At 32.4% G+C, this 22,167-nt stretch overlaps 1 protein-coding gene across 4 annotated transcripts in view; it reads left to right on the top strand.

Annotated features, from left to right (window-relative positions):
* LOC6048492 (GTPase-activating protein) overlaps window positions 1–22,167 on the top strand; it is a 102,137-nt gene continuing 79,970 nt past the window's right edge. Inside the window, exons 1-3 of one of the 4 annotated variants that reach the window (XM_038260158.1) lie at window positions 1–237; window positions 320–537; window positions 17,953–18,552. The gene's annotated coding sequence lies outside the window, so the exon portion shown is untranslated. Of the gene's footprint in view, window positions 538–14,323; window positions 14,442–17,952; window positions 18,553–22,167 lie in introns of those variants that run through there. The other 3 variants (XM_038260157.1, XM_038260160.1, XM_038260159.1) reach the window with 3 other exon arrangements.

Below are 22,167 nucleotides of genomic sequence, written 5' to 3'. Positions count from 1 at the left end.
GGAGAAGTCCGTCGTCTTCATTGCTTGTATTATTTTTCGCTCGGTTGAACGTGTTTGAGATTTGCTCGGAGGAATTTTTGTATGGCCTACTGGGTGGAATCACTATTTAACAAAAAGTGACTGTAAATTATACAAAACTGTTAAAACGCAGTGCGATGCATTTTAGAGGTTGATTGTAGAAGCATTAAGAAGATAATTCGTGAATAAACTGAAGAAATTTGTGTTTAAACTGCGAAGGTAAAAGATCAACATAAAACCAGAAAAAAACAGTGAAGAAGATTTACAAAATTGGTTTTAAGTGACAAAATTGTGCTTCTAGATTTGTGCAAATGGCTTTTGATTGGGGTTTGTTATGCAAACTTTGAAATGCACTGCTAGTTTTGTTGGAGGTTTTCTAGAAGGTGTAATTAATGTTGTTTCCTGCTAAACTGTAGCGAGAAGACACCACCAGTGCAGGAGAAAATATTTACGGTGAACACATACACACAAACAATTGATGCGCCGTGACCTGACAGCCGACAGACGGTTTTGTGACTGGTAAGTTGAACATGAAATAAAACTGTTTTAAATTTCCAACTTGTTTTGAATTTATTTCCTTCAAATTTTCCTCCCTGATAAAAAGTCTGACTAACAGGACATCTAAGCTAACTAACATTACAATTACAATATTATCAAACAAAAAAAAATAAACATTTTCCAAAAAATTAAAATGACAGAACTTATTTTTAAACTGTCAAATCGACGCTTACTTTTCTGATAGCGCCATGTACATAGCCGTTGCGTGAAATATGGCGTGTTTTGAAATGTTAGCTTCGATATCTGGAGTTTTTTTTGAAAATGTCCAATACACCATATTTCCAGTTTTTGCTTTTTGGGTGTTTTTAAAACCGCCTTGAGTCAGGGGTATTAAAAACACCCAAAAAGCTAAAAAAATGAAAATTTGGTTTATTGGACCTTTTTTTTTTTAAAAAAAAACTCCAGATATAAGAAATCTTAATAGAAGTTTTAAAACTTTTCATTGCTAATGCAAAAAAAAAACATTTTCAGGAAAAATGTTTTTTTTTTTTTCAAATCGAAATTGAACATTATTTCAAATACCAAACTAGAATACAGTCGACTCTCTGGTTGTCAATATCCAAGGGACCGTCGAGGAAGAGAAGCATCAGTTTACAGAACGATGCAAAATGAAGACTCGATTGAAATTTGTTTTTTCTTGCTGACCAGCTATAGGAGAGAATCATGGCAACGTCCAGCAAACAAAAACAAATAAATGTCAAGCACCCTTCAAAGCTTCGTTTCTCAAAGAAAAATGTCTATGCAAGCCATGAGAAAGTAAAATTATTGACAACCGGAATAGATATTTAAAGCAAATAGAATCCAAGGGACTGTCGAGAAAGAGATCCTTCAAGCAAGAGAAAATATCGAGGAATAAAGACAATCGAAGTATGCAGTTTGAAGGGACTGAAGAATTCATCGGTACATGGAGCAATATTGATATCGAGAAGATCGACAGCCAGAGAGTCGACTGTATTTACATTTAGTACTAAACTGCCTTTCTACGCATAATTGTCCCATGTTCCATTTGACAATTTTGACTTTTTAGCGTTTTCGAGGTTAGTACTTTCTAGTACTTTGTTCGGAAACTTATCAAAAACAACATCAAACTGGGGTGATTAGGGACACGAAGAGTGAAAAAGGACCCTCGGGACAATTATGCGTAGAAACACAGAAATCGGTCGAAAAATTTCAATCGCGTTTTTCTCAGTTGCACTTTTTTGAACATGGGACAACTATGCGTAGAACGGCAGTAAACCTCATGAACCACTTATCTCATTTTTTTTTTGAGCTTATCATTTTATGGGAAATTTGATATAATTTAAAATCTGCTTTAACCTAGAAAGGCATTTTTTTATTTATTTTTTTTTTTAATTATAACTCGATTATCCGAAGTTTCGATTATCCAAAAGTTTGTCTATAATTTCCGATAATCGAAGCGAGACATTTTTTTTAGTTTACTTTTTTCTACTTTAAATTTATGTTCTATTGAGGTTTTGCACCGCGACTGTGTTTCAAATGTAGGTGGCGCCAAAATGAGGTTACATGCCAAAAATCGTATTCCTTTCTGCTGGATTGAAGAACAAAATCGCTTATTTCTCATGATTCCCTGCATCAATCTTAATGAAACTGGATGCAAAAGACGAGAAAAATTTGTTGCTTTAAAATAATGAACATCATTTTTTTGGGGCGCAAAAATTTGTGACCTTTTTCTTTAAAAAACATGTTTTGAAACACGAAAAAATGAGTTTCCCCGTATATATCAATGAAATAAACAGTTATATAGTTGATAACAGATGTGTTAACGTATATTCAACAATTTTTATTGATTTTGGACAGACTTTCTTGCCAAATAGTCAAAATTACTATCTTTTTATAAATTTACAGTTCTCTCATATAAAAATCAAACATATATTGGAAAGTTGTACACCAAATTGTTGGAAATAATTTTTCTCATCCGAATCTGGCATAAGTTTTATAAAAATGTTGATTATGAAGGAAAAAACACATTTTTTCAAAAAAATCATAGGTTAACACTTTTTGTTCATAGGTGGCGACATGTGTCTTTTAGCTTTGCTGCAAATTCTCTATAACTTCATTTTTGAAACATTCCATTCCCGCTATTTTGGCCGCCATCTTGGATTTAAAAATTCTAAATCACTTTAGAATACACTGAAAACCCCGATGGTTTGACACCAATTGTTGTCAAACAACAACAACTTTTTAGTTTGACACCCTCTTTACACAGAGCTTACACCTACCAACAAATGTTTTGTTTGATAGTATGTGTGAGTCCCGTGTGAAAAGTGACAGTTCGATTTTTTCAAATTGTTAGGCTAGTATTGTGAAATTTCAAACTATTTTTGAAATTATTGTCACACTTTTTTTGAAATTTCAAACTTTTTTTTTGTTTTTTGTTTTGGGAAATCGACGAAAATTGCCATTTTTTGAACCAACCTAAAGCGGCGTAGGTCACCTTACGAGCTAAAAAAATACTGGTCAAATTATTTTAGCCAAAAAACCTCCAGAAAATGTTTGTCCCCAATCGGAGAACTTTTGTTTTGGTTTTATTGGGTTTATGTAATTTATCCTATTTATTTTATTTAAATTGTTCATTAGTATTTTGCTTACTTTGTTTTATTTTATATTTTTCCAGCCTCTGTTATAATTGTTTGCTTGTTTCTCACATTTTTTACTTCCAAGTTTCTACAAAATAAATTTGTAAATAAATGCATGAATAATTTAAATAAATTACAAATTGACTCCAAAATCGTTGCAAAAACAAATCTTTTCTCAGCGCGAGTCGTACATTTATCGAGTTGCTTACAACATTTTTTGCAATTTCGAAAAACGCATTTTGAATGGAATTTTATGTCAAAAATTATGTTAACACATGACTTAAGTAAATTCACCGTTAAAAACAAAACAATATTGAAAAATGTTACTTTTCGATACAGGTGTTGAAAAGTTCAACTTTTCAGCACCCATTTCGGTGCAGAAAAGAAGGACTTTTCGGCACTGGTATTAAAAGATATTTTTTTCAAATCTGTTATTTTTGGTAGTTAAAAGTAGGCCATTTCGTTTCTCCAGAATGACAGGATAAGTTGACAGTTTCACAGCGGGATTGCAAATCAGCAATTCCATTTGAAAAGAGCCTAAACCGAAAAAAAAGTTCTCCGATCGGGCTCAAAATTTTTCTGGGGGTTCCTTGGCCAAAATAATTAGACCCGTAGTTTTTTGTTTGGCCATTAGGGTGACCTATAATGTGCTAGGGTGGTTCGAAAGATGGCAATTTTCGTCATTTTTCTCAAAAACCACTTTTTTCAAAAAAACATATTTTCGCGTCATTTCGTCTGATTTTAGCTGTCTTAGACGCAAAAGAAAGGTGATTTGGCTATTTGAGAAAAATAGTAAGAAGTTTCAAAAATCTAGCTTAACATATGAAAAAGTCGTATGAAAACTTAAAATGTCGTTTTGACCGTGTCTGGACCAGAGAGCCTATGTCTGAAAATATTTTTCGGATTCCTCTGAAAATTTCACATAACATATCAAAAAATTGGCGATATCGAACCGTCATTTCCAAGATATGATTTTTTGAACATAAAAACTGAGTTTATCGACGCGCCACGCGCAAAAACAGGAAAATGACGAATTTTCCACAAAAACTGCGATAACTCAAAAAAAAATTGCGATGACCTATACATGTTAGGGTACCAAAAGTTGCGTATTTTAATTACGAAACCTTAACATGCATAGGCCATCGCTGAAAATTGTTGATTTTTTGCCGATTTTGTAATTTTCTTGTTTTTGCGCGTGGCGCGTCGAAAAACTCAGTTTTTATTTTCAAAAAATCATATCTCGCAAACGTACGGTTCGACATCGCCAATTTTTTTTAAATATTGTGTGAAATTTTCCGAGGAATCCGATAAAAATATTTTCAAACATAGGCTCTTTGGCCCAGACACGGTCAAAACGCCATTTTTTAGATTTCATACGACTTTTTCAAATGTTAAGCTAAAATCGGATGAAAAAGTGGTTTTTGCGAAAAATAACGAAAATTGCCATTTTTCGAACCACCCTAGCACGATGTAGGTCACCCTAATGGCCAAACAAAAAAAATACGGGTCTAATTATTTTGGCCAAGGAGCCCCCAGACAAATTTTGATCCCGATTGGTGAACTTTTTTGTCGGTTTAGGCTCTTTTCAAATGGAATTGCAAGATTTTATGAAATCTTAAGAACTTTTTTTCCAATTTGTCCAACTTGTTGAGATTTGTCTGATCACGCTCACGACTGATCCGTCGGATGGGGAAGTAATTGTTGGCCCCGTTCTAACCTAGGTCGTTAGCTCAGTCCAGGTGTAGGAGTCGCTGGGAAAAGTCTGTTTCGGTAGAGTCGCTGGTCGGCAGTTGGACTCACGATGCAAAGGCCGTCAGTCCGAATCTCGGGATGTATGGTAGCACAGGTGTAAAAAGAGGTTTGGACTGTCTCGCCGTTTGGATTGTGTATTGACATTTTTGTTTCAGACTGTGGTCATTACAGAGAAATCTTGAAATTAAATTGAGTAATAATTGTAAGTTTTAATAATTACTTCACTCTTACCGCTTAATGAAAGCTAGTTCTTCTTAGTGCTACTGAACTGACAGACTGACAGACTACGGGGCCGGCTTCCAACTTCGAATCGAACGGTTGATGATAACAACAGTTGTTCGTAGTGTCATCAACAGCAACAGGGCCAGCAGCAGTAGCTCGGTTCCGGAGCCCGCGATTTCGTTGGAAATGGATGATTTAAGTTTTGCACTGCCTGCGGAATTTCCTCGACGAACTTGCGTAGTGCTGGCTGTGCGGTTAATCCCGGAGGACTGCCGTGTTGCGGATGTGCGGTTTTGTGCTCCCGTCCTGAAGCCCTGCCAAGAAGGTTTAATTAATCAACCCAGGGATAAAGACCGCCTCTGACGTAACTCATTCAGAAATTGAGGCTAACGCGCGGAGGTCGTTCCCAGTCGGTCAACAACAGAAACATGCCATATGCTTCACTATGTATTGGACGAGGAGGATGGCGAAGAAACTGGGAGAGAGAAAAATGAGTGTATTATGAAAATGGACTACTTCCGATCCGGTGGCCAACGAGAGACAATCAGCCGGCGATAGCGCAGAGCACAGGTTGGCATTGTGCCCAGGAAGTCGTGATTGTTTTCTATTTTTCTGTTGTTGTCTACTTTCTGTCCATATGGGTATAATATGGAAATGGGAGGTTATTTTGCGGTGACAGCGCGGTTAATGAAGCTATTTCGTTGCATGTATGTGAGGTAACCCACATTCCAGTGCGATAGAGTGCCATTTTGAAATGAAAAACTGTAAGGTAAACTTCCTAAAAAAAATCCTACAACTTTTCAAACTCTGTTAGTTTGACTGGACACATTCTCCATATTCAAAAACCAAATGTATTACATTTCTCCGTGCAGAGCACAACATCTGCGTGCTACTAAACTCAAAAGTACCAAATGGCAACAAGCTCAAGCTGTTGCTACTGCCTGCCATGCAGTGTGCTTCGCCGTGAGTCATGAAACAGCAAGTTCTGCACCAAAAGCGGAAGTTGGCCTTCGCCGCCCCGTCATTGCTCAGAATGACACCTGTTGTTGCAGGTCAAACGTCGATGGCTTTGGCATTTAGAACAACACATATCAACCCAAAAAAAAAGAAACATGTTTGAGGGACCGAAAATAATTGCACTTCCCCGTGGTTCAAGTTTGGTTAATTGTGTTGATAATGGTCGTTACATTTTGGTTTGCGACACACGAATTTCGTTTTTTCGGTAGCAGTGACCTGATGATGCCTTTAAAATAGGGCAATAATATTTTATTTTACGACCCAGAGCAGATTATGGTTTACTACTGAAGATCAACAGAAAGTCGCCCCAGGTCGGCGGCTTTAATTGTTCTAATCGCATTGAGACATGTCAAAAACAAGACATAATGGTAAAATAATGATGGAGACTTTGCTTCTCTTTATTTTGAATTATATACCGTCTATTTCATGACTTCTCATGTTTTCTGTAATTCCAAAAAAACTTGTGATTCGAGTAAAAAATTACGAAATAACTTTCTGTTAGGATGTAACTTTACTTGATTTTGTCCAACAATACGCCCTATTGAAAAGTTGTTGAAATTAAAATTTGCGTTTATTTTATTAGGTACATGTTGACATTGACAGTCCAGAAGAATATCCTAATTCAAGCACAGTATAAATGTGTCCTTCCAACATATTCAGCGCTATTTATTCCACACAACCACACAATGATGTAAGTCACTCTCGCTCACACACATACACACGAACGCCCCCAGATGGTGTCACGTAACCAATCAGCCGTACAATAGGCCCCAGGTTATGTTGTTCCATTCAAGGATATCCCTTAATGGTGTCCCTTACTGGACGACAATACCCCAACCTAATGAAAAGGATCCACGTCCTCCTGGCCAGCTGTCGCACGTTGACCACTTCCGTTTTCCGTGCGCTGACTGGTGATAGTGTCAAACAAACGAGAAAGAAGCCGGCCAATTCGCACACTCCTAATGGTGTCCATTTGGTATCGCCATTGTACGCGGTTGTCGTAATTAGATTGTTTAATGAAAAAGGTTTTTTTATTAACTTTTTATCTTAAATGTTTTTTTTAACTCCGATATTAAAAATTTTCACTGTTCTAACCTCATGTGCATAATATGTCTTTTTCGGTCTCTGAAAAAAAAAAACATTTTAAAAAATCAAAGATAAAAAAAAACGCATTTTGGAAATTCAAGTTTTAGTTATAAAAATTCAATAAAAAAAATCACGTGAATGGAACAATTCAGTGTACTTTTTGCTGCCGGAGACATAAAATCGATCCGACAATCCATTCTCATGTTACAGATTTTCGAATATTTATTTGCCCATTTTGTATAAACAGCCCGCAAAACTGTAGGGAGCCTTGTAAGCATGAGCATGGTTGACTGCCAAATGAGTTGCTACTCCATTATTGACAGATCAGCTAAAGTTAAACAATGAATAAAAAATGATAAGTGGGAGTCAACCATCCGTTCACTGTTAAACCGGTTAAACCGCTAAAGACCCTATTTTATTAGTCAATACCGGTGCCATCCCAAGAAGCCTGCGGTTCAATAAGGGTGGGAATGGTAGTCCAACACTTGAATTTGCAGACTCTCCAGACATGGAGTTTGAGGCTCCATTCCTGACGACACCACATTATACCGTTGAATCCACAGCATCTCATCCAAGCCTCACGCCTGCTTCTTTTCTTTATGTTAGTAGGATAAAGTATTAGTTCTTCGATGCCTCTCGAGCTGCGATGCTATGAGGAAGACTTAACACACAGCACAAAAAAAAAACTCGCACATCACACAATGTTCAATCTGAATCAACATAATTTTGTTACCACACTTCTTTCTGCTTCTTTTCTTGCTGTTGCCCGGATAAGGTTTTGGTTTTCGATGCCTCCCGAGCTTCGATGCTATGCAAAATTGTACGGAGTTTGAAGCCCTATGTCAATTTGGCTGTACAACCACAAAAACGTGATTATTTTTGATCCCTTTTTTAATTGGGTCCTAAAGTTAAGCCTAAATTTGTGATATAATTGGTCACAACGATAATGTTTAATTTTCTGAGTACAGTGACTATTTGTACCAGTGTTCCCACGAGCCTAAGCCATCGGCTAAGCTAGGTTCATTTTTCTGGTTCAGGTTCACACCACACGTCGGCAAGCATCGTCGGCTCAGGCTCACTTAGTGCCGTGAGCCATGGTTCATTTGCAGAGTTGTTACGGACGGCGCGGATCGCGCGGATGGCGCGGATCTGGCGCGGATTTGCTGGCTAATTTTGCTCAGGCGCGGATATCGCGCGGATGGCAATTTTGAAAATGTTTGTTTGTATTTTCTTAGTACGAAACGTCAAAAAATGAAGATAAAGATTATGTAGAATTTTTTTTATATGTTTCTTGTCATTTCTTAACATCTCCGGCTCTGAATATTTAATTTCTTTTGAGTTTTAAGTAATAATTTTTAACCTTATTTATTTTTAATTTTATACTGGATTTATTCAATTTTTAATTTTGTAAATCAAATATTACAAAATTTTCCCGAAGATATAGACATTAGAATGTGCAACAAAAACTATTATTGGGGCTTGTTCTGGTGGCCAAATATGAGCTTGATTGGACGTAACAGAAGCTGGCCTCCACTTTCGAATTTTGGAATGGAATTTAGTCGGTAGAACTATTTGTTTTTTTTTTCTAAATTTAAACATTCTTGGCGAAAATAAAAAGATCAGAACATTCCAAATCTAAAATTCTAAAATTCTAAAATTCTAAAATTCTAAAATTCTAAAATTCTAAAATTCTAAAATTCTAAAATTCTAAAATTCTAAAATTCTAAAATTCTAAAATTCTAAAATTCTAAAATTCTAAAATTCTAAAATTCTAAAATTCTAAAATTCTAAAATTCTAAAATTCTAAAATTCTAAAATTCTAAAATTCTAAAATTCTAAAATTCTAAAATTCTAAAATTCTAAAATTCTAAAATTCTAAAATTCTAAAATTCTAAAATTCAAAAATTCTAAAATTTTAAAATTCTAAAATTCTAAAATTCTAAAATTCTAAAGTTCTAAAATTCTAAAATTCTAAAATTCTAAAATTCTAAAATTCTAAAATTCTAAAATTTTAAAATTCTAAAATTCTAAAATTCTAAGTTTCTAAGATTCTAAAATTCTAAAATTCTGAAATTCTAAAATTCTAAAATTCTAAAGTTCTAAAATTCTAAAATTCTAAAATTCTAAAATTCTAAAATTCTAAAATTCTAAAATTCTAAAATTCTAAAATTCTAAAATTCTAAAATTCTAAAATTCTAAAATTCTAAAATTCTAAAATTCTAAAATTCTAAAATTCTAAAATTCTAAAATTCTAAAATTCTAAAATTCTAAAATTCTAAAATTCTAAAATTCTAAAATTCTAAAATTCTAAAATTCTAAAATTCTAAAATTCTAAAATTCTAAATTCTAAAATTCTAGAATTCTAAAATTCTAAAATTCTAAAATTCTAAAATTCTAAAATTCAGAAATTCAAAAATTCAAAAATTCAAAAGGTCAAAAATTCTAAAATTCAAAAATTCTTAAATTCTAAAATGTTTTTTTTATTATAATTCTTAGTTCTTAAATTCTTGAATTCCACAATTTTTGAAGTCCTATTTTATTTAGAGATTTTGAAATTATGAGCAGACATTATTTTAAATATCAGAAATTAAATTTCTTTTGGAGTGAAATTTTAGCGAGGATTTTGGATTACGAACTGTATAAAAATTCTTAGGTTTTGAATATTTAGACTTTCAAAATTTGAAATTTTATCATATCTGGAGTTTTTTTTTTGAAAAGGTCCAATAAACCAAATTTTCAGTTTTTGCTTTTGGGTGTTTTTTATTACCCCTGACTCAAGGCGGTTTCAAAAACCCCCAAAAAACAAAAACTGGAAATTTGGTTTATTGACCTTTCAAAAACTCAGATATTATAATTTTAGATTTTGATTTAATTTCTAGGTTATATTTTTGAAGTTAAATTTTTAGGTTTTTAAATATTGTATTTTCTATTTTGAAGATTTTTTTTCATGACCCTTGCCTTGACCGTCTCTTAAGGAATTTTTTTAAATGGATTTATTGCTTTCATTCTTTTGGAGCCGAGTTTTTTTTTATCAAATGCTTTCTGAATTAGTTTTTCTTCATTAAAAATAAAATTTCTTAAATGTTGCTCGCGATATTTTTTTTAAATGGCATGGATTTTGCGCGGTTTCGGGTTTAAGGTCGGCGCGGATTTGGCGCGGATTTTTTTTCGACTCTCCCGTAACAACCCTGCATTTGGTTCAAACCAAGCGAGGCTAGCCAAACTGAACCATTGGCTTGAACCAGGCTTGAACCAGGCTTGAACGAGGCTTGAACCTGGCTTGAACCTGATCAAAGAGTGTTAGGCTAAACGGCAAGCTTTGTTACACCGTAACATTCGTTACACCGTAGTATGATTACACCATAACATTGTTACACCACAACATTCGTTACACCGCAACATTCATTACACCGCAACATTCATTACGTCGTAACATTGTTACACCGTAACGTTGTTACACCGTAACATTGTTACACCGTAACGTTGTTACACCGTAACGTTGTTACACCGTAACGTTGTTACACCGTAACGTTTTTACACCGTAACATTGCTACACCGTAACATTGTTACACCGTAACGGTGTAACGAATGTCACGGTGTAATGAATGTAACGGTGTAACGAATGTTGTGGTGTAATCGTACAACGGTGTAACAATGTTACGTTGTAACAATGTTACGGTGTAACAATGTTACGGTGTAACAATGTTACGGTGTAACAATGTTACGGTGTAACAATGTTACGGTGTAACAATGTTACGGTGTAACAATGTTACGGTGTAACAATGTTACGGTGTATTGAATGTTACGGTGTAATGAATATGGCGGTGTAACAATGTTACGGTGTAACGAATGATGCGGTGTAACAATTTTACGGTGTAACGAATGTTATGGTGTAATGAATGTTACATTGTAATATTGCTACACCATAATATTTGTTACACAGTGCATTATTCCTATGGTTTTTATTAGCCTGGTTAGCCTTAAGCCATGGTTCATGGTTCACTGAACCAGGATTGAACCACAAAGGGAGGCTTAAGCCGAACCGAGTTTATAGGTGAACCTAGCCTAACCGGTTCATTTGGGAACACTGATTTGTACGACCGCATAGGATTCGAAATTAATTTTTAAATCAATTTAAAAAAATAACTTCACGGTCCTTCTTGGCAGAAAACATCCTACTTGTCATGACAGAAAGCAGTCCACTTGACAAATCGTTCCAAGCGGGGCCATAGTTGATCCATCGAAAAAATGTGGTCTTGCCAATTTAAAAAAAAAGTGATCAGATATGGTTATTTATCGTGCCAGCCAGCCTTTAATTTTCGTATGGTCCTTTAAATCATATTCCCATCATTAGATAATTTTTTTTTAAATTCAGGTCTGAAAGGGTTGAAGAAAAATGATAATAAATTGACTAGACAACGTGGATTTTCTATAGTCCCCTTGGAATGAACTGTCAACTAGGATGCTTTGTGACAAGAAAATCCGCGAAGTTAATTTAAAAAAAATGGAATTAAAAATCCACTTAAATTCCATTGAACAATAATAAAAATATTTCTTTTAAAGCATCATTTTAGGACCCAATTTTCACTAATTTCAGAATACCACATTTCACGGAAATGTCACGCTCTAAACGGGCATTGATCTTAAAAAATCGCCAAAAATCAATTTTCCAACCAATTTTCGAAAAGCATTGAAAAGAAGAACTCTTAAAATTTAACGTTTGGAAGTTTTACTTGTTTGATGTGACTTTGCCAATGTTTTTTTCTAATCTTTTTTTAAGGCGTCAACTTAGGCTGTGTTTTTTACTAACATATCCTATATTTTTAGTAAAAAGATGTATGCAGTAATTTTTACAGTGTCCCAGACTTTGCCTCCAAGTATTTTTTTTACAATTTAAATAAGGCCGTTGCAAATATTTTTCAAAGTTTGGTGGAGCAAAGAAACTTTTGCTTTTTTGAATATTCTAATAAACAATATTTTCAAAAATAGTTGTAGATCTGATATGAAAAATATTTTTATTTGAGTAATTCTCTACCAACTCACACGAAATCGGGAAAGGTTGCCCCGACCCCTTTTCGATTTGCGTGAAACTTTGTCCTAAGGGGCTTCTATCGGATGGTGAAGTAAAACGTCGGTCCCGGTTTCTCCTGTCTCGTCAGAGGCGCTGGAGCAGAAATCCCACGTTAGAGGAAGGCCATGCCCCGGGGGGCGTAGTGCCAATAGTTTCGTTTGTCCTAAGGGGTAACTTTTGTCCCTGATCACGATTCCGAGGTCCGTTTTTGATATCTCGTGACGGAGGGGCGGTACGAACCCTTCCATTTTTGAACATGCGAAAAAAGATGTGTTTTTCAATAATTTGCAGCCTGAAACGGTTTTGAGATAGAAATTTGGTGTCAAAGGGACTTTTATGTAAAATTAGACGCCCGATTTGATGGCGTACCCAGAATTCCGAAAAAACGTATTTTTCATCGAAAAAAACACTAAAAAAGTTTTAAAAATTCTCCCATTTTCCGTTACTTGACTGTAAAAATTTTTGGAACATGTCATTTTATGGGAAATTTAATATACTTTTCGAATCTACATTGACTCAGAAGGGTCATCTTTCATTTAGAACAAAATTTTTCATTTTAAAATTTTGTGTTTTTTTTTTACTTTGCAGGGTTATTTTTTAGAGTGTAACAATGTTCTACAAAGTTGTAGAGCAGACAATTACAAAAATTTTAATATATAGACATAAGGGATTTGTTTATAAACATCACCAGTTATCGCGATTTTACGAAAAAAAAGTTTTGAAAAAGTTACTTTTTGCGTTTCTATTTGTTTCGTCGTCCGTGTCTGTCGCGGGTGACCATGAACGGCCATGATCGATGACGACCAACTTTTTCAAAACTTCCGGCTTCCGGCTTCCGTGAAATCGCGAAAAATCACTAGCCCTACTGACCACTAAAGCAAAGATTCAAAGTAGCGCATGTAAAATTGATTTTCTTAGGTATGGAAATTAGAAGAATTTCCCTTTATTAAAATTCGTAATATTACTTCAACAACAAGTTTTTGTCAGTACATTATTCTACAAAATCAGACAGCATGAAACACATAACAATTAGAAAAAAACGTTTAAATAGCGTTCATTTCTCTTCTAAAAACATCAATTTTAGAGAAAGGGGAGCGACCGTAGCTAACTGGTTACGTTGTTCGATTTGTGAGCGAATGGTTCTGGGTTCGATTGCCCATCTGCTCCCATCGAAAAATTTAAGAACATAGAAATTTGGAATGATGAATATGAACGAAAATTCGAAGTCGCTCGAAACGGGGTTCGATCCCCCATCCTTTGGATTGGTAAGCAAAAATGCTAACCAGCAGGCCATGACGTTTCATTTTTTGTTTCCCCCTGTTTTCTTGGGGTCTTCATTGAAATTATGAGAGTGGAGAGGGGATGTGGGAGGACAAAAACTCTAAATAAAAAACTTGTGATAGCATAGCACGATAGTGACACCCTGTCAATCAATCCTTGGACAGCAGAGCCAATCCTTTGCAATCCGCCACCGCCTTCGTCATCGTCGTTGCAGATACAATCGGATGTGTTGTGTGGCCTTTACAGTGTTGGGGGAAAAAAAGCTATGAATGAATTTACATGAATGAATGCGAGTCGAGTCGAGGCGGCGTCGCCGTCGTCGTTGGCGTGTCTTTCGTCGTAATGCCGAACCGAGTACTCGCGAATATACTCACAACACTTTTATTCATAAGAATATTTCGGGTTACAACTTTGAGGCAAACTTGATTTATATAAAAATTGTTAAATATTAATTTTGTTGTTGACTATTTCTTATTTTTAATTTAAATTTGAAAAAACTTACTACAATTTACGACATTTTCAAATGTATCCACCAGACTTAGACCCCTTCCCTTAACGCTTCATTGTTGTATTTTCCTTCCCAACGCGCATACACACACGCACACGACTACCTTTGCGAATCACACACACACTCAACCCACAAACTCAGCGCGCGTGAAAGCGTCGTCGTCGGGTTGGACGTCACGACGTTCGTGTTCGATCGGGGGCCCACAGTTCGTGTTTTACCCTCAGCGTCGTCGGTCGCTTTTTTCTGGACGTTTTCGCGTGTCGCTGCTAGTTTATCAATCGCGTGTGTGTGTGGGTGGGTGTTAGACAGTGTGTTTAGCGCGTAACGCAACGTAAGTGTGACTAAGTTTTGTGTTTTTGGTGGGACTTTCTGGGAGATGGAATCGTGCTAGACAGTCGTGTGTGACAACGTAATTATTACGGACAGTTCTGAGTAGTGTGACGAGCAAAAAAAGGGTTTCGTTTAAAGTTTAAGGTGACTCAATTTGCGACGTCAGATTAGCGTTAGTTAGGCTAGCGTGGGGAAATTTGTGAATGAATAAATGACGTGAAAATCGTATGTGCCGCTTGTAACATGGAATAACTATTTGTTCAAGAGATGATCACCGTTTTCTCATTCACTGAAGCTATTTGAATGAAACTGTAAACATTTAGTGATCAAGTTCTGCAAAAAAATGTCAATGCTTTGTAGTATTCTTTCTTCTTATTGAAAAGCTGATCTGGTCATTTCTAATGCCTGTTGTAACTGAAAACTGAACTGTATTTTTTTTATTTATATTTTTTTTATATTTTGTTAATCCTTACTAAATCATTATCCTGAGTGTGTCACGTTCCCCAGAAAACCATTCCCCAGAAAAGTTTCTTTTCTGAAAAATATTAGGAATTGATGCAAAGTAAATTCAACGATTAGATTTTTAGGAGTTTCTTAGAAAATATAAAAATTGGACAAAGTAATTTTATCCATGCCAAAATAAAAATTCTTGAGAAAATAGCAGAAAATGTCAATTCGGCTTATGACTCGTTCTATTATTCTAAGAAATTTTCCCTCCTTTTTCAGTCATGTTAAATTATACAAATGCCGAATAAATTACAATTTCATTTTATTTTTTGTTTTCCGTAAATGCTATTTTTATTTTGCAAAGATGAAAAATGCTTGTAAAAATTAAAATTGGATTATGGGTGTCATTTGGTACAATTCCATTTGACATTTGGTCCTTTGGCATATTGCTCATTTGGCATGATGATTTAAATTTTCAACAAAAAATATTAATAGAATCACTTTGAAGAAGACTTTCTAAATTTGTTTATAGGTGACAAAAATAGCATTTTTCTTTTTTTGGAGAGGAAAACTCTCTTGACTTACAATTACTGATGAATTTTTCCTTCTTTGAAGAAGGTCTCCTAACATAAGTTGAATTTCACCATTTTTAAAGAAGGGAAAACGGTCTTGACTTGTGATAATTGCTAACAGAAGTTTAATTTTCGCTTTAAAGTTTTTTTTACTTGTTTCCTTTCTTGTTTCCCTAGTGAAAAACTCTCTTGACTAGTGATTACACATTTCAAAATTTTGTAAGTGGTCAAGATTTGTTTTCCCTTTCTTAAAGAAGGGAAAATTAAACTCGTGTCAGCAGTTATCACAGGGCTATACATTTTTCTGTTCCTTAAAGAAGGGAAAACTCTCCTCCTCCCATTTAAAGGTAAAATTGAACTTGTGTCAGCCAGAAGAGTTTTCCCTTCTTTAAAGAAAAGAAAACTTTCTACACGGAGAAAAAAGAGTTCCCAAAATCGTGAACAAGCGTTCAAGAAAATGGGAACCACAAACAAAGTGTTCAAATCCCATGGTACGTTTTTGGAAATCGTACCATGGGATTTGAACACTTTGTTCGTGGTTCCCATTTTCATGAACGCTTGTTCACGATTCTGGGAACTCTTTTTTCTCCGTGTAGCCTTGTTATAACTGCTGACACAAGTTAACGTGGTGATTATTGCACTCGGGCGTAATATTTCAATCATTATTTCTCGCATCACGATCGAGATTTCTCGATCTAAATGTTACGATTGTAATTTGTCATTGGTAAGCCAAAAAATAACAAAAGCTTCAAAATTGTCATAAATTAAAAATATTTTTAAAATTCTCAAAACAATACAAAATCTAAAAATTTGCAAATGTGAAAATCAAAATTAAAAAGAAAAGAAATTATAAAAATTGTTCAATACAAAAAAATCAAAAATTTAAAAAAAATATTTTCATTAGTTTTTTTTTTAATTTTTAGTTTTAAAGTTTTGGAAATAAAAATTTTTGAATATTTTGGAAATTTTGAATTTTTTAAAATAAATTTAAAATATTGGAATTTTAAAAAAATTGGGCAATTTGAAAATTTTGGAAATTCTAAAAATATTGGAAATTTTGAAAATTTTGAATTTTTTTTTAAATTTTGGAAATTTTGGAAACTTTTGAAATTTTTGAAATTTTGAAAACATTAGAAATTTTTAAAATTTTAAATTTTTTGGAAATTTTAAAACTTTTGGAAATTTTGGAAATTTTGAAAATTTTTGAAATTATTAGAATTTTTAAAATTTTTAACTCGGAAATTTAAAAAAAAATTAATTTTAAAAATTTTGGAAATTTTAAAACTTATTTAAAAAAATTGAAAATTCTGAAAATTTTGGAAATTTTGGAAATTTAGAAAATTTTGGAAATTTTGGAAATCTTGAAATTTTTTAAAATTTTGGAAATTTTAAAAATTTTGAAAATTTTGGAAATTTTAGAAATTTTGAAAATTTGAGAAGTTTTAAGAAATTTTGGAAATTTTAAAACTTTTGGAAAAAAATTGTAGAAATTTAAGAAATTCTAGAAATTTTGGAAATTTTGGAAATTTAGGAAATTTTGGAAATTCATAATCACCACGATAAAATGGGGAGGGGAAACGGTAGGTACATTATGGGGAATGGTTTTCTGGGGAACGTGACACAATCCATTATCCTTTTTTTACCAATAACCAGGATTCTCGACCAAATTTATGATTTTAGCCGGGTTGATCTCATTCGATTCATGTTATTGTAAATTGTAAAGTTTAGTAAAGTATCTCAAAAATTATGCTGAGAAATACCATCATGTTTTACATATTTTAGAAAAGTAATTGAAAAATCTTTGAAGCCGGTTCTCAAATGTATTGATGAAGATGATGTTTCCAAATCCAGATATTGATGATCTGACAACCCTATCTAAAGGTATTAGGCTTCTCATGGTATTCTCACAATCTTTGTTTTATGTAATGTCCAAAAAGCAATCGAGTTCCCTACACACTAAAATTTCTTTAACGAAATCAGTAGTTGAGTAATCTTTGATGTTTATATCGATAAACCATCTGCCAAAATGAACTAAATTTTACCGAAAATTGTTTTAACTATGAACAATTATGAGCTTTATTACCGAAATCAGGTAAAAATCATCTAAGTGTGTATGTCTATAACCTATAATAAAAATAAAATAAAAACCTCCAGAAATGATTAACTTCGTTGAAACACCTTTCGATATCCCAACATCGTCCCTCCCTATCACCTCTAATCACACCATGTGGCATCATGTGGCATCATGTGGCATATGTGCTGCAACCAGCCCGTTTCCAGCTGCATTCAATGCACACTCCCACGCACAGAGGCACGCACACGCGCCAGGTGTCAAACCCCCACCCCTCTCGTTACGAGCCCTGGGAGGTGCGTGCACATGTGCAACAGACCAGCCCAGCGCGCTCAGTCCCAGTCCCAAACTCGTTCAGCAAAAAAGAAAAAGCGACGTACTAATTTGCATATCACTCTCTCTCTCTCTCTTCCCCATTGCAGCGGTCCCCCACAAACTAATTTATGCAGTTTTATGAACGCGCCACCACCACGACCATTCAAGCAGCACCAACACAGTTCATTGAGAAAGTGAGGACCGTCCCGTGGGCTTTCGTCGTCGGTTATTTTGGTGTGTGATTAGCAGCAGCAGCACCAGTGCAGGAAGTCCCCCGAAAAATGCCTTTAAAGTGCGCGCTGGAATGACACCACGTGTGAAAGAGAGGGAGAAAAGGAAGAAAGAGAAGGGAAAAAGTTGAATGAATAAAAAACTAACAACAACAACAACAACAGCAGCAGCAGCAAACAATCAACGGGAGCGCGCGCACCGAAGAAGAGAAGAGAAGAGAAAAGTGAGGTGAAGAGAAGAAAAGTGTGCGCGTGAGAGAGTGAGCAAACATCCTGGTTCTCGCTCTCTCCCTCTGTTGGTCGCGTTTTTCGTGGGTGAACCCAAAATATACAGTGAACGAGCCTCGAAACGAAAAAAAAAAAAACATTCACAAAACAAGTAACACGCACACACACACATACACAGTGCTACAAATTGTGTGTTGTGCAATAATAACGGTGCGATCCGTGGTTACCGTGGTGAAAGAGAGTGTGTTGGTGAGTTGGGTGTAGTGTTGTGGTGTATTTGGGCCGGATTTGTGAATTAAACGCACCGCACACCACAAGTAGGGTACAGAGTGAGCAAGTGAGTGGGTGTGTGTGTGTGCGTTTAGTGCTGGAAAACGAAGATGAGACAGTTCCAGGGCGTTTTGCAAAACAAAAAGAGTTTGTTTTGATTTGGCTGAAATGTTGCAATATTATTGGGATTTGATTTGTTAAAGATAATTACTGACAGAAGTTTTGGCCTGAATTTTCAAGTAAAAAAAGGATATATAATCATGGTGTCGATTTCTGGAAAAGTCAGGGAAAACCTGGAATTGTCAGGGAATTTTATTTGACCTGGAAAAGTCAGGGAAAGTCAGGGAACTTTAAGCTGGGTCAGGGAATTTCGATGATCTTAAAAATATTACTACAAAATTTCATTTCTTTTTGAAAATTTGCCCTTGATGTTGTATTTGAATGTCTTCCAGGCTAAACTTTGCAACATTGATAAGATTTATTTTTTTATATTAATCAATCCGGAAGCAACGCAGAACTCCATATAATAATGCTTAAGAAAAGAGTTACGATGAAAAGCGCGTAGCTTGTTTGCAATATGTTTAGGTTTAAAAATCAAATAATTTGGATTTGATTTGGATTTCCGTTTAACTGAAAATTACAAATTACCAACAAATTACTAGCGCACACACGGTGGGACAATATGAGGCAGTTGCCCCACCATCCTCAGAGATTTGTTCTAAAATTGATTGTTTGCTAGCATATAGGGACCATAGAGAAAATCATACATTTTGTCAGAAAAATTGAATGATTTAAAAAATGAAAATTTAAAAAAATCGAACATTTGAAAATTTAAAAAAAATCTAAAATTTTAAAGCATAAAGATTCTAATTTTTTTTAATTTTAAAATTCTGATATTTTGTAATTGTTGATTTCTCATTTTTTTTAATTCTTATTCTAAAATTTTTAAAAAATGTAAGGTTAGAAAATTTCCAGAAATTTTACTGTATTCGTTATCTAAATTTTTATTTTTCTCAAAATTAAACTGAACTATGATTTAAAAATGATCCAAAGTAGTCTAATTTTGTGTAATCTAAAATGTAAGCAAAATAGTGATGGTGAAATGGAATTAAAAGTTAAAGATCACTGCTGGATACATTCAATCTTGTGAATCTTAATCATATTTCAAACATTTCCTGAAGATACAGACATTTGGATGTAACAAAAAATATTATTGGGCATGTTCCAGTGGGTGTACTGTGCTTCTATCCCAAATATGAGCTTGATTGGACGTAACAGAAGCTTCTCCGCCTTTAAATTTTAGATGGGATTCAATTAGTAGATTTTTTTTTAATTTGAACATTCTCGAAGCAAAATAAAAAAAAATCAATGCATTCAAAAATTACAGCTACAACATTCAAAATTGGATTATTCAGAAATTAGGAAATAAAATTAGAAAAAATAATATTCAAAAACCCAAAAAATAAATAAATTTAATTTAAAAAGAAATTAAAAGATCCGAAATTTTAAAATCAAAAATTAATAAATATGAAAACAAAAACCAAAGATATCAATATTCAAAAATAAAAAATAAAATTAATACAATCAAGAGAACAAAAAAAAAAATTTTTAAATTCTTAAATTCTTAAATTTAAATTCTTAAATTTTTAAATTCTTAAATTCTTAAATTCTTAAATTCTTAAATTCTTAAATTCTTAAATTCTTAAATTCTTAAATTCTTAAATTCTTAAATTCTTAAATTCTTAAATTCTTAAATTCTTAAATTCTTAAATTCTTAAATTCTTAAATTCTTAAATTCTTAAATTCTTAAATTCTTAAATTCTTAAATTCTTAAATTCTTAAATTCTTAAATTCTTAAATTCTTAAATTCTTAAATTCTTAAATTCTTAAATTCTTAAATTCTTAAATTCTTAAATTCTTAAATTCTTAAATTCTTAAATTCTTAAATTCTTAAATTCTTAAATTCTTAAATTCTTAAATTCTTAAATTCTTAAATTCTTAAATTCTTAAATTCTTAAATTCTTAAATTCTTAAATTCTTAAATTCTTAAATTCTTAAATTCTTAAATTCTTAAATTCTTAAATTCTTAAATTCTTAAATTCTTAAATTCTTAAATTCTTAAATTCTTAAATTCTTAAATTCTTAAATTCTTAAATTCTTAAATTCTTAAATTCTTAAATTCTTAAATTCTTAAATTCTTAAATTCTTAAATTCTTAAATTCTTAAATTCTTAAATTCTTAAATTCTTAAATTCTTAAATTCTTAAATTCTTAAATTCTTAAATTCTTAAATTCTTAAATTCTTAAATTCTTAAATTCTTAAATTCTTAAATTCTTAAATTCTTAAATTCTTAAATTCTTAAATTCTTAAATTCTTAAATTCTTAAATTCTTAAATTCTTAAATTCTTAAATTCTTAAATTCTTAAATTCTTAAATTCTTAAATTCTTAAATTCTTAAATTCTTAAATTCTTAAATTCTTAAATTCTTAAATTCTTAAATTCTTAAATTCTTAAATTCTTAAATTCTTAAATTCTTAAATTCTTAAATTCTTAAATTCTTAAATTCTTAAATTCTTAAATTCTTAAATTCTTAAATTCTTAAATTCTTAAATTCTTAAATTCTTAAATTCTTAAATTCTTAAATTCTTAAATTCTTAAATTCTTAAATTCTTAAATTCTTAAATTCTTAAATTCTTAAATTCTTAAATTCTTAAATTCTTAAATTCTTAAATTCTTAAATTCTTAAATTCTTAAATTCTTAAATTCTAAAATTCTTAAATTCTTAAATTCTTAAATTCTTAAATTCTTAAATTCTTAAATTCTTAAATTCTTAAATTCTTAAATTCTTAATTTCTTAATATCTTAAATTCTTAAATTCTTAAATTCTTAAATTCTTAAATTCTTAAATTCTTAAATTCTTAAATTCTTAAATTCTTAAATTCTTAAATTCTTAAATTCTTAAATTCTTAAATTCTTAAATTCTTAAATTCTTAAATTCTTAAATTCTTAAATTCTTAAATTCTTAAATTCTTAAATTCTTAAATTCTTAAATTCTTAAATTCTTAAATTCTTAAATTCTTAAATTCTTAAATTCTTAAATTCTTAAATTCTTAAATTCTTAAATTCTTAAATTCTTAAATTCTTAAATTCTTAAATTCTTAATTTCTTAATTTCTTAAATTCTTAAATTCTTAAATTCTTAAATTCTTAAATTCTTAAATTCTTAAATTCTTAAATTCTTAAATTCTTAAATTCTTAAATTCTTAAATTCTTAAATTCTTAAATTCTTAAATTCTTAAATTCTTAAATTTTTAAATTCTTAAATTCTTAAATTCTTAAATTCTTAAATTCTTAAATTCTTAAATTCTTAAATTCTTAAATTCTTAAATTCTTAAACTCTTAAATTCTTAAATTCTTAGGTTCTTGAATGCTGCCATTTTTGTTACCATCTTAGATTGCAGAAAACCTGATAAAATTTGAAGTGTTTTTGGAGTTTTTTTTTCGGTTAGAGAAATTTTGGGAAGAAGATGTAGATGTATTCAAGGGGTTACAAGGAGGAGTTCCCGTGGTCAGATCGAGCTTAAATTTGGAATCT

This window comes from Culex quinquefasciatus, chromosome 3, assembly GCF_015732765.1.
Source record: "Culex quinquefasciatus strain JHB chromosome 3, VPISU_Cqui_1.0_pri_paternal, whole genome shotgun sequence".
NCBI lineage: Eukaryota > Metazoa > Arthropoda > Insecta > Diptera > Culicidae > Culex > Culex quinquefasciatus.
This window is presented reverse-complemented; position numbering and strand designations above follow the sequence as displayed.